General features: G+C 37.3%; 1 long non-coding RNA gene across 3 annotated transcripts in view; it reads right to left on the reverse strand.

Moving 5' to 3' along the window:
* The window catches only part of LOC145714013 (uncharacterized), a 279372-nt gene that overhangs the window by 150342 nt on the left and 115305 nt on the right, over nucleotides 1-13725 (reverse strand). For 2 of the 3 annotated variants that reach the window (XR_014136769.1, XR_014136768.1), the window contains exon 5: nucleotides 6416-6555. The exons of the other annotated variant lie outside the window; for it this stretch is intronic. This is a non-coding gene — a long non-coding RNA (uncharacterized LOC145714013). The remainder of the gene's footprint in view (nucleotides 1-6415; nucleotides 6556-13725) is intronic. 3 annotated transcript variants of the gene reach the window in all.

Genomic DNA, 13725 nt, shown 5'->3' on the forward strand with positions numbered 1-13725 from the left:
TTGTTTGATCCAAATTTTCATTTGGTATAATTTTGCTTTTGTCTGAAAAAACCCCTTTAAAATTTATTGTAGTGCATGTCTATTTTCTATAACTTGTCTCAGCTTTTGTCTCAAAAGTCTTTATCATAGCATCACAAAAGAAGACAAGAGAGGAAGAAAGGAACAAAGGAACTACAAAATAATCAGAAAACAATTAACAAATGGCAATAGTAAGTCCTTACCTATCAATAATTACTTTAAATGTAAATAAATTAAATTCACCAATCAAAAGACATAGTGTGACTGAATGGATTAAAAAACAAGATCCAACTATATGCTGCCTCCAAGAGACTCACTTTACCTTTAAGAACACACAGGCTGAAAGAGATGGAAAAAGACATTCCATGCCAATGGTAGCCAAAAGACAGAAGAAGTGGCTATATTTATCCCAGAAAAAAAAATAGATTTTAAGTAAAAAATTGTCACAAGAGACAAAGAAGGCCATTACATAATAATAAAAGGGTCAATTCATCAAAAGGGTATAGCAATTATGGATATACATGCACCCAACATTGGGGTCCTAAATATGTTAAGAAAAATACTAACAGATATGAAGGGGAAAAAAGACAGCAATACAATAATAGTAGGAGTCCTCAATACCCCACTTTTAACAATGGATAGATCAAGCAGACAGAAAATCAATACGGAAAAAGTAGATTTGATTAACACCAGAGACCAAATATACTTAACAGACATATAAGAACATTCTGTCCAACAGCAGCAGAATACACATTCTTCTCAAGCACACACAGAATATTCTCCAGGATAGGTCATATGTTAGGCCACAAAACAAGAAGACTGAAATCATATCAAGTGTCTTTTCTGATTACAATGGTATGAAACCAGAGGTATTAAGAGAAAAATTGGAAAATTCACAAATATGTGGAAATTAAACAACATACTCCTAAATAGCCAATAGGTCAAAGAAGAAATCAAAAGGGAAATAAAAAATATCTTTGAGACAAATAAAAATGGCAACAAAACATACTAAAACTTACAGAATGCAGCAAAGGTAGTTATAAGAGGGAAGTTCATAGCAATGAAATACATTAAGAAAAAAGAATGATCTCAGTAACCTAAATTTACATCTCAAGGAACTAGAAAAAGAACAAACTAAACTCAAAATAATCAGAAGGAAATAATAAAGATTAGAGCAGAAATAAATGAAACAAAGACTAGAAAAACAATAATAAAACTCATCTTCATTTCTGAAAGATTTATTTGCACTGGGTTTGGATTTGTAGGATGACATCAGTACATTTAAGATGCCACTCCATTGTCTTCTAGCCTGCATGCTTAGTGACAAGAAGTCTGATGTAATTATTATCTCTGCTCCTCATGTAATATGTCTCTCTCTTCTCCTATGGTTGCTTTTAATATTTCTCTTTTTCAATGTTTTTCAGCAATTTGATTCTGATGTGCCATGATAGAGTTTCCTTTATATTTATTTTGTTGGAGTTTGTTGGTATTCTTGGATCACTGGATACTTAGTTTTCATAAAGTTTAAATATTGGGGCACCTGTGTGGCTCAATCAGTTAAGCGTCTGACTCTTGATTTCAGCTCACGTCATGATCTCACAGTTTGTGAGATTCACTCCCACTTCAGACCTCTCCCCTCTCTCTCTGCACCCCACCCCCACTCATGTGTGCTCACTCTTTCTCTCTCTCTCAAAATAAATAAACACTAAAAAAATAAAGTTTAAAAATTATCCAGCCTTATTTTTTCAAATATTTTTTCTGCCCTCCCACTGTCCCAACACTCCAGTTGGGCATATGTCTGATCACTTTATGTTATCCAGGTCACTGATGCTATATTCATTTTTCTCTTCAGTCTTTTCTCTCTGTACTTCATTTTGAATAGTTTCTATCACTATGACTTTAAGTTATCTAATTTAATGCTGTTTGTATTCTGTTAATCCCATCCAGTGCATTTTTCATTTCATATATTTTTCATCTCTACCAGTTTGATTTGAACCTTTTTATATCTCCCATTGCTTTATCACATCCAGGTTCCCTGCACCTTTATAATCATATAGAGTGTATTTATAATAGCTATTTTAATGTTTTTGTCTACTAATTCCATTATCTCTGTCATTTCTAAGAGTCTATACCTTTTGATTAGTATTTCTCTTGGGTATGAATCACATTTTCCTGCTTCTTTGTATTGTGAATACTATTTGATGGGATACTGAATATTGTGTGTTTTACATTGTTGGGTGCTGGGTTTTGTTTTATTCTTTTAAATATTGCTGGGTTTTGTTGTGGAAGGCAGCCAAGTTACTTAAAATCAGTTTGATTCTTTCAAGCCTTGCTTATAAGCTTTGTTAGGCCATGTGTATAGCAGCCTTTAGCCCAAGGATAATTTAGGTCTACTACTTTTTAGGACTCTACCTGATATCCTAAGTATTACACAGGTCTTTCCACACTGGTTAGTGGGAACATGAACTATTCCTAGCCTTGTGTGAGCTCTGATAATTATTCAGTCTACTGCTTTCTGGTGTCCTTTCAATAACCAAACATAGTTTTTCTTACGCATGTGTAGATCAGAATTCAGTCAGAGACTCAAGGAGACTTTCTGTATATCTTTGAAGTTGTCTCTTCATGTACAGATTCTTGTTCCTTAGCATTGATCCTTGCAATTTCCAACCTTCTTGGCTTCCACGAACTCTATTTTTGTCTCTCCTATTGAACAAGGTCTCTAGGATTGTTTTGGGTTCCCCCTTTCTCTGCTGAAGCCTGTGACTCCAGGCAATAAATTATGACACTCCTGGGGCTCACCTTGTTTTCCCTTTGTCAGGAATCACCATTTTACATTTTTGTACTGTCTGCTTTCCAATCTCTAAAAGCCATTATTTCATATATTCTGTTTGGTTTCCTGGTTAAGATAGAAGGTAATAAGTCCCTGTTACTCCATCATGGCTGGAAGAGGACGTCCAACTTTATATTAATTTTTGCATTTTTACAAGCACAAAATGTTTAAAAATTTAAAAAATACATTTTAAGAAAACAATTCTTTTGTCCCTGACAGTACTTTGTGCGTGTGTGTGCCACACATCTAGCCACCAAGAAAAGAATGATCCAAACCAGTTTCTCAACCTCAGAACTACTGACATTTTGGACTAGAAAATTCTTGAACATGGGGAGCTGTGTCATGAACTGTAGGATGTTTGGGAGTTGTAACAACCAAAAATGTCTCCAGTCATTGCTAAATATCACTGGGGGTGGGGGAAGCAAAACTGTCCCTGATTGAGAACCAAACTTTCAATATCATAGCAACCCAGAGACCATCCCCTTTTATATAAAAGTTGGGAAGCCTAAAAAACTTAACAGGGGCATACTGAACAGGCACAGAAGCCAACCTGAAAGACTTCTCAATGTCCAAAGTTGAAACAATCTGAGCTATAAGCAAAAAATAACCAAACCACTAAATAAAATCCATGAATTCATACTGACACAAATAAACGTGGAAGAAAGTACACACTTCCTAATAGAAGAATTCTAATCAATACACATAGAAGGAATGAGGGAAATAGAAAATCACCATTGGAGCACAACAGTGATAAATACTGAAGGTGGGATCTACCAGTGGTGCTGTAGTAAGTCTTATGGACAAAAGTTTAAGCAGAAACAGTATGTCTGCTTAATCTCAAAGTATTTCCCCCATAATATTTAGTAATTACAGAGGCAAGGAAGGAAATAATAACTTTATGAGAGAGAATCTTGGCAGAAACCACTTTAGCCAGGGATCAGGATTAGTCATATATATCCTCAGTAATACATATCGATACCATGCATCCCCTGATATTATTGACTTGTAAATGCACATCACTTCAGGGGTAGCCTTCCCCCAAATGCACAATGTCAATGTAATCATGAAAAAATTCAGATTAAACTAAACTGAGGGACATTCTACAACATAACTGATTGGTGTTCTTCAAATTGTCAAGGTCATAAAAGACTGACGAACTGTCATAGATTGGAGGAAACTAAGGGATATGATGACTAAATGCCATGTGGTATCCATGACTGGATCCTGGAGCAGAAAAGACACATTAGTGGCAAAACTGGTAAAATCCAAATAAAGTTTGTTTATTTAATAATACTTTTGTTTATGTAAATATAATAGTTTAAATAATAGTATTGTACCAAGGTTAATTTCTTAGTTGATGAGTGTGCAATGGTTATGTGACATTTTAACATGGAGAAAGCTGGCTGGAGGGAGGACAGCAGTTCTCTGTAGCATTTGTATAAATTTTCTATAAACCTAAAATTATCTCAAAATATGAAGGTTTTAAAAATTGGGGCATCCTGTAATCTCAAAGTAGATATGTATCTGTGTATTATAAAGATCTTATTAAACTAAACACTGGAACCACAGAATGTCAGAGTTGGAAGGGCCCCTATACATCACCTGGTTCAATTCTTTCATTTTACCTTTGAGGCAAACTTGGTATGGGAAAGAAATGGGATCTGCCCAAACTGATTGAAATAGTGACAAAGCAGGGTCTGGAAACCCTTTTCTGCTCCTAGGTGAGAGGTCTTAGGATATTTTCCTCATAGTCTTTTGTTCTCATTTTTAAAACATGTGCAAACACACCTAAGATGCTTTGGGTATGTATTATGGTGGACATCTGTTCTTTAGAGCAGGGGGTGGCAAACGTTTCCTGAAGGGCCACAGTAAATATTTCAGTTTGGGGGAGATATCTGGTCTCTGGCAACTACTCAGCTCTGCTGTTGTATCATGAAAGCAGTCATGGACAATATGTAAACACATGGGTGTGTCTGTGTGCCAATAAAACTTTACAAAAGCAGGAGGTGGGGTGTATTTGACCTATGGGCCATAGTTTGTCAACCCCTGCTCTAGATCTTTGCTAAAGAAGATCAGGGGCAAGCACCTAAGATGCATCTCATGTAGTATGGTGAGTGGAAGATATATGCACATGTCCCCAGCTGGGCAACAGCATTGAAGAGGAGGTTATGAAGGTGAGATCTTCTAAAATGATGAAAGAACGGCAATAAAGGTCTCTTTTTCCTTTGTGTTAGTTGGCCCAAGCAGAGGATGATCAAGTGGTATAAAGGATGTCAAAGACAATAAGCCCATAAATGGAAAGATGAACAACAATCCCTCTGACATTTCATTATGCCCTTCTGGCTAGGTGGGGGACTTTCTACACAAATAACCAGAGGTGTGGAGCTTTCAAGTTTCAAAGATAATGAATTAAATCTAATTTCAAAATAGTGGGTCTTTAAGCTAAAACACACACACCCAAACACACACACACACACACACACACACACACACACACACACAGGAGCAAAGTATTGTGATCTAAAGTGGTTAGAAAAAAAATGACAGAGGGGCGCCTGGGTGGCGCAGTCGGTTAAGCGTCCGACTTCAGCCAGGTCACGATCTCGCGGTCCGTTGAGTTCGAGCCCCGCGTCAGGCTCTGGGCTGATGGCTGGGAGCCTGGAGCCTGTTTCCGATTCTGTGTCTCCCTCTCTCTCTGCTCCTCCCCTGTTCATGCTCTGTCTCTCTCTGTCCCAAAAATAAATTAAAAACGTTGAAAAAAAAAATTAAAAAAAAATGACAGAATGAAAAGAATAATTCTATTAAGAGGGCAAGATTTATTATAACTCTGTTTAGTATTGATGGAAAGCAGGCAAGAGTGAGCAGCCTGAAAATGGGATAAAGAGTATTTTTAAAATACAATGTTTAATCTTATTTCCAAAGAAATGTTTCCTAACTTGACTCTTCTTTCAAAATGTTTTTTCTGGGGCACCTGGGTGGCTCAGTCAGTTAAGCATCTGACTTCAGCTCAGGTCAGGATCTCACCATTCGTGGGTTTGAGCCCCGTGTTGGTCTCTGTGCTGACAGCTCAGAGCCTGGAGCCTGCTTTGGATTATGTGTCTCCCTCTCTTTCTGCTCCTCGTCCACTCTCTCTCTCTCTCTTTCTCTCTCTCTCTGTCTCTCTCTCTCTCTCCTGCCTTTCACACACACACACACACACACACACACACACACAAATAAACATCAAAAAATTTTTTGTAATTTTTTTCTACTTAACAATGGTTACTACCTATTTTAAAGAAGTCCTGTGATGAAAATAACCTTTTGAGATGAGGTAAAACCTCAGTAATATATTTCCTTTTCATTTTTTTTTCACCTATCTGCGACCTTTAACCACAAAGTAAAATAAACAAGAAAAATGCTAACGATATTGAGCATGCATTTAAATAACTTCTACTCCTGACAGTTACTCGACATCGACATAATGCTTCCATGGGTCTGATTAACTTGTTGCTTCTCAGGTTAAATATTTCATACCCAGATTTTGTTTCCTTCTCTATTGGACTACAACCTTACATGGAGACACACCTTTTTGTTCCATCGTCAATCCCTGAAGTACTGTGGCTCAGTTGGTTAGAACAATGTAGACGGCAGTTTCAGTCTGTCTCAGGTTCAGCTAGCATACTGTATCCATGAATCCTGCGGGTCACCTTGGAGGTGGGAGGCTACTGGAGTAAATGACAAGAGGGCAGTAAATCAGGGACAAGAGTCAGTAAGGACTCAAAACTATGTTATCCAAGAATACCAGATTTCCTGGGACAGATCCACTTCCAATAGTAGGCCTCATCGATCATGCCCTAAATATATTTGTTGTTGTCAGATTACAGATTTAGAATTTTAAGTTCAGGGCTAGGAGACTTCAGATCCACAAGAAGAGGTGCAATAGGGATTAAATGAAACAAAAGCTGTGTGAGGCTGCCAAAACCTTGGGCACCTTTCCCTATTTGGGATGGTTGCTCTCCCCTTCCTACTTCCCATTAGGGACTGACTGGCAATGAAGTCCCTAAAATTAAAGAAATGTTAACCTGGAAGTGGAACCTGAGGTAACGGCAGCCAGGGCAAAGCAGGGAAGACAAGTATCTGTGTGAAAGGTCACTGAGTCTCTCTGAACATTCAATTCTTCATCTATCAAATTTGTATCTAATACCCATGCTGCCACAGTGGTTATGAGAATGTAAGACCAGAATACATGGAAAGAGCCCCTAAAAACTCTGACACAAAAAAAGCCCATATGTTTATTAGGAGTCCATCCCCGGGGCTTATGGGAAAAGGGATCCTGGGTAGCCAGCCCAAGACAAGACATAGCCCCAGACCTTATCTCTTAGGAAACACGGGTGGGCTTTCCAGCCACCTCAGTCAGCTGCCTCTGCCCTACCATAAGACGAAGAGCTTGGAGAACGGGACCTTTGGGGAGGTGGTCAAACAGCTTTCCCTATTCAAAAGCCAATGCCTTCTAAGTGAATAGTGCCATGTAATGAATAATGAATAATGCCTGTTCACTGGGTACATTGGGGGAAGCAGACATTAGGTAAAAGAATTCTCCAGCAAGGTCTCTCAAAATCCAATTCACCCTAGAATAGATAGATGCTGAGCTGAAGACCATCCCAGGATACTACTTAATTGAGGAGGCTCTCCCTCATCACTCTTTCTAACTTCATCCAATATCTTTTAGTTTCATTGTTAAAAGGTTGCACTCTTTGCAGGCGCTGCTCCTCCCCTGTGGCTGCCAGGGCTGGAACACTGAGACTGCCTGACCATTTCATAACTCTTGATCCTAAGTTGAGGGAAGCACCATAGCAACACGTGAGTATCAGGGCAGAATATCTACCATAAACACCTCATCCCAAGTTGCTTCTGTAGCTTGTTCAGAGATACTTGCTGTGACCTTGAGGAATGAAAAGCCATTTTAATATTAGTGGAAGTAAAGCTAATTTAAGAAAGGAAATCTGCTATATATATCAGATAATGTCTTTTAAACTGAAATGTGTGACTTTGGAGTAACTCGTGAACTTGGATTATCCTTTTGAATTACCTATGCTTCTATTCTTTCTTTAACACAACTGAAAGCTGGCATCACCATCACACCTCAGTTCTCGGGGGTAGGGCAGAGATGGTGAGAAGGGATCTATTTACTAATATTTGGACACTAATGAATGGACACTCTGAAAAACAAAGAAAAAACACTTTTTGAAAACAATGTCATTAAGACAATGCCTACTTTCACAGAGCTTAACGTGTGTTGGCATCAATTATTTGATGACATCTATCCTCAAAGTCAATTTGCAAGTATGTACTGAGTATCTACCATATGTGAAAGAAAACACTCCATGCTGTAACTATAGAAGCCTAAGTAATTCTAGAGGATGTGATGTTGTCACTTGAAAAAGAAGAGAACAGGAAATGGAGAAGGAACATGAATTTCTGAGTACCTACTATGTGTTTGTGTGTACTTGTGTGTGTGTGTGTGTGTGTGTGTGTGTGTGTGTATCCTTCTTAAGAACCATGGAAGATAGGTGCCATTAGTTCAGCATTAGTTCATTATAAAAATGAAGAAACTTAAGTGGGTAGGTATTAAGATTGTCTATGGCCATACAGGCAGTGTGACGTAGGGCCAGGATTCCAAAAGGACTCCAAAGACTGTGCCCTTTTCACTATACTGTGTTGACATCTATAAATATGGTTCTTCATATCTGGAGTAGGACATGTACATGATGATCCTGGACTATCTTATACACAGCAAGAAAATTTTCAAAGACTACTAGAGTCATGTAAAAAGGACTAAGGAACCAACTTAAAGAGTTTCCCAATGGCCAATGCAAGCCTCAATATGAATAAGAACAATGTATTACAGGTGCCTTGGTGGCTCAGTTGGTTAAGCATCCAGCTCTTGATTTTGGCTCAGGTCATGATCTTCTGGTTTGCGGGATCAAGCCCCACATCAGGCTCTGAGCTTACAGAGCAGAGTCTGCTTGGGATTCTCTCTCTCCCTCTCTCTCTCTCTCCCCCTGCCTCTCGATTAAAAAAATAACAATAGAGGCACCTGGGTGGCTCAGTCAGTTAAGCGTCTGACTTCAGCTTAGATCATGATCTCACGGTTCGTGGGTTCAAGTCCCACATCAGGCTCTGTGCTGACAGCTCAGAGCCTGGAGCCTTCTTCGGATTCTATGTCTCCCTTTCTCTCTGCCCCTCCCCTGCTCATGCTCTGTCTCTCTCTCTCAAAAATAAATAAATAAACATTTAAAAAAAGAAAGGCTTTAAAAAATAACAATGGATTAAAACACCATTAATTCATCATAAAGTCCATTCATTCATCATTATATTTAAAAAAAATAATCACTCATTGGTTTTATTAGTGAATGCTAGCAAACTAGCTCATTATTTTGAATCAGGCCTTTATCTTGCCTCCTTATACAAACTGTACCCTGGATAAACAAGTAGTGGATGTATAGATATATTCCAGTTAATAAATAAAGAATGAATAAAAAAAGAAAAACATCACCATGTTGCACTCCTTAATGAATAAATGAATCTAGACTTATATCATCAAAGGCTGATAACATAAAAATAGAGAAAGCCAGATAGTGTGTGTCACTTAATGGAGAGCACAAAAGCATACATGAAGTAATCTCACCAAAAACAAAACAAAAGGGGCACCTGGGTGGCTCAATTGGTTAAGCGTCGGACTCTTGATCTCAGCTCAGGTCTTGATCTCAAGGTTGTGAGTTCAAGCCTCACGTTGGGCTCTACGCTGGGCATGAAGCCTACTTAAAAAAACAACAAAAATAAAATAAAACGCTAAAAAAAAACCCTTTAACCTGAATCTAATTAAGCCTCTAAAATCAATTACTAATTTAGAGAAAACACAGAAGTCTGGGGATACGTAGACTACTTAAGTACGAAACTTAACAATGGGAATACAATCAGCAAAATCCAGAGTGTGGGAAATGCTACAGTCTACTTAAAAAAACAACAAAGGCATTGTCTCAATTATGTTGTCTTAAAAAAGCATTTTTCCTTTATTTTTCAGAGTGTCCATTCAAAAATAGTAATAAATAGATCCCTTCTCACCATGTCTGCCCTACTCCACAGAACTGAGGTGTGATGATGCCAGCTTTCAGCTGTGTTAAAGAAAAAAGAGATGAATGGATAATTCAAAATGGAAAAAAACAACCTATTTTCTTCCAAAAATCAATTGCAAGAAGAAAAAGGATTGAAGGGGAACCTATAGATTAAAAGAGACCAAAAGGCTATTATCAATCAATTATAGTATCTAGCTCTTACTTAGAGCTTTAGTCAAACAAATAAGAATCCATTTATCCCAGCTGTAAGATAATTGGAAACTAGAACACTGACTGGATATTTGTTTATTTTAATGAAGTTCTGTTCATTTTGAGGTGTGATAATTGCATTGTGGATGTTTTTTATAGAGTCCCAATCCTTTAGAAGTACATACTGAACCACTTACAGATAAAATGTTATGATGTCTATGACTTGCTCCAAGATATTACAAAAAGAGGAAAAATGGGTGTGGTATAGATGTGAGTGGCCATGGGTTGATCATTTTTGAGGCTGGGTGATGGGTACAGGAGTCTTATTATAGAATTTTATCTGCTTTTGTATATGCTTGAAATTTTCATAATAAAAAGATGTATCTATAGAAAGCACACACATATGATTTGAAAATACATGCACATATATATGTGCCCAAATACCAACTCAGGGAATTGATGATATGGATATACAGTGGAATCACAGCATATGCACATATGAGTTATAACAATTTAAACATAGGCACTCAGCATACAGACAGGGAGAGGGAGAACAAAGGAGAGAGAAAAAGAGACAGAGAGACCAAGATATAAACAGAAAGATAGAAGAGAGAGAGTTGACAGAGAAAAGACAACAACTAAAATATGCCTCTCAGAGAGTGAGCATCTCACTGCGAATCTGGTGTTTAAAGATGTATATATGTCACTCAATTTGGCTCATAACTACAATTTCATCTCTTCATCAGGTGCTGAACCAGACTCAACGATCTACTTCAATACTGGAGGACAAACAGGCAAACAGGGATGATAAAGATATGGTATGCCAGCATTCTCAAGGGAATTTTAAGGATGTTTTTGACTCTATGGGATTTTCACCTACAATTAGACAATTTATAAAAAGATGCAAAAGTCCACTATACCTCATACATGTGTGCAAGGGCATGTGTAAAAAGATGTTTAATGTATCATTGTAATTTTTTAAAAACTGGAAAATCTTAAATGCTCACTAACAGAGGATTGGTTAAACATGGTGCATCCTCATAGTGGAATTATTTATGGAGCCATTAAAAAGAAGGTAGGTGGCACAAAAACAGACACTCAGATCAATGGAACAGAATACAGAACTCAGAAATGGACCCACAAATGTATGGCCAACTAATCTTTGACAAAGCAGGAACGAATATTCAATGGAATAAAGACAGTCTCTTCAGCAAGTGGTGCTGGGAAAACTGGACAGCGATGTGCAGAAAAATGAACCTGGACCACGTTCTTACACCATACACAAAAATAAACTCAAAATGGATGAAAGACCTAAATGAAGACAGGAAGCCATCAAAATCCTTGAGGAGAAAGCAGGCAAAAACCTCTTTGACCTTGGCCGCAGCAACTTCTTACTCAACACATCTCCGAAGGCAAGGGAAACAAAAGCAAAAATGAACTATTAGGACCTCATCAAGATAAAAAGCTTCTGTACAGTGAAGGAAACAATCAGCAAAACTAAAAGACAACCGATAGAATGGGAGAAGATATTTGCAAATGACATATCAGATAAAGGGTTGGTATCCAAAATCTATAAAGAACTTATTAAACTCAACACCCCAAAAAACAAATAATCCAGTGAAGAAATGGGTGAAAAACATGAATAGACACTTCTCCAAAGAAGACATCCAGATGGCCAACCGACACATGAAAAAATGCTCAACATCACTCATCATCAGGGAAATACAAATCAAAACCACAATGAGATACCACCTCACACCTGTCCGAATGGCTAACATTAACAACTCAGGCAACAACAGACGTTGGTGAGGATGTGGAGACAGAGGATCTCTTTTGCACTGCTGGTGGGAATGCAAACTGGTGCAGTCACTCTGGAAAACAGTATGGAGGTTCCGCAAAAAATTAAAAATAGAACTACTCTACGACCCAGCAATTGCACTACTAGGTATTTATCCAGTGGATATAGGTATGCTGTTTCAAAGGGGCACATGCACCCCAATGTTTACAGCAATGCTATCAACAATAGCCAAGGTATGAAAAGAGCCCAAATGTCCATTTATGGATGAATGTATAAAGAAGATGTGGTATATATATACAATGGCGTATTACTCACCAATCAAAAAGAATGAAATCTTGCCATTTGCAGCTATGTGGACGGAACTAGAGGGTATTATGCTAAGCGAAATTAGAGAAATAAAAATATATGACTTCATTCATATGAGGACTTTAAGACAAAAAACATATGAACATAAGGGAAGGGAAACAAAAATAATATAAAAACAGGGAGGGAGACAAAACATAGGAGACTCTTAAATATGGAGAACAAAAAGAGGGTTGCTGGAGGGGTTATGGGAGAGGGGATGGGCTAAATGGGTAAGGGGCATTAAGGAATCTACTCCTGAAATCATTGTTGTACTATATGCTAAATAACTTGGGTGTAAATTTAAATAGATAGATAGATAGATAGATAGATAGATAGATAGATAGATAGAAGGTAGGTATTTTCCATGCACTGATCGAAACAGATGCCCAAGACATAGTGTTACATGAAAAAAGCATGTGTCAGAATAATGTATATAGTGTGTTTCCATTTTTGTAAATAAGAAAAAGAACAGAGATATATCCATAGATACATACACACCACTATGTTTTTACTAGAAGACTTGTTTCTAGAAGAATAATGAGGTATTACAAGAAACTGGCAATAGTTATAGCCTCTGATGAGAGGGAAAAGGATTTAAAGTAGAAGAGTGACTTCATTTTCATTATATACTTTTCTACATACTTTGAAATCTTATTATGTACATGTAGTCGCATTTAAAATTTTGCTGAAGTATAACACACATGAAGAAAAGTGTACAGCTCACACCTGTATAGCTTAATAAATTAACATACCATGAACACGCTCCAGGCACCAACACAGAACATTGCCAACACAGAACAAGTCTCTAAAAGCCCCCATAATTTTCCTGTCCTCCATTTTGAAAGTTAACCATTATCCTATTCTAATATCACGGTTTAGCTTTGTCTGTTTTTTTGAACTTTATAGAAGCTGAAATAGCATGTATTTTTTAGGGTCTGATTTATTTCAATAAATATGATGTTTGTAAGAGTCTTCCATGTTCTTGTATCTAGCTCTAATTTTTCTCAACTGTATTGAATTGTATAAATGTACGACAATTTATTCATGTATTCACTATTGGTAGATATTTGGGTTGTTCCCATTATTTGACTGGTACTAAATAAATAATGCTCTAATGGACATTCTTGTATATATATTTCAGTGAACACATGCAGTGGAATTGCTGGGCCATTGGGTAGGTTTGTTTAGCTTTAGTAGATACTGCCAAACAGCTTCCCCAAGTGGTGGTCAGCTAGCAGTGTATGAAAGTTGAATTAATTTTCAAACAAATAATAAGAAGAAAAACAAAACCCCTAACTCAATTAATATAAACAGTGATGATTTGAGTTGTATTTCTGTGTTATATTCTGTGTTGAATTTTTACAAATTAAAGTTAAAAACATAAGTCACTATGTTACCTAATGTGCTTATACAAGGTTTCTATGACA

Source organism: Panthera onca, chromosome X (genome assembly GCF_046562875.1).
Source record: "Panthera onca isolate mPanOnc1 chromosome X, mPanOnc1 haplotype 2, whole genome shotgun sequence".
Taxonomy (NCBI): domain Eukaryota; kingdom Metazoa; phylum Chordata; class Mammalia; order Carnivora; family Felidae; genus Panthera; species Panthera onca.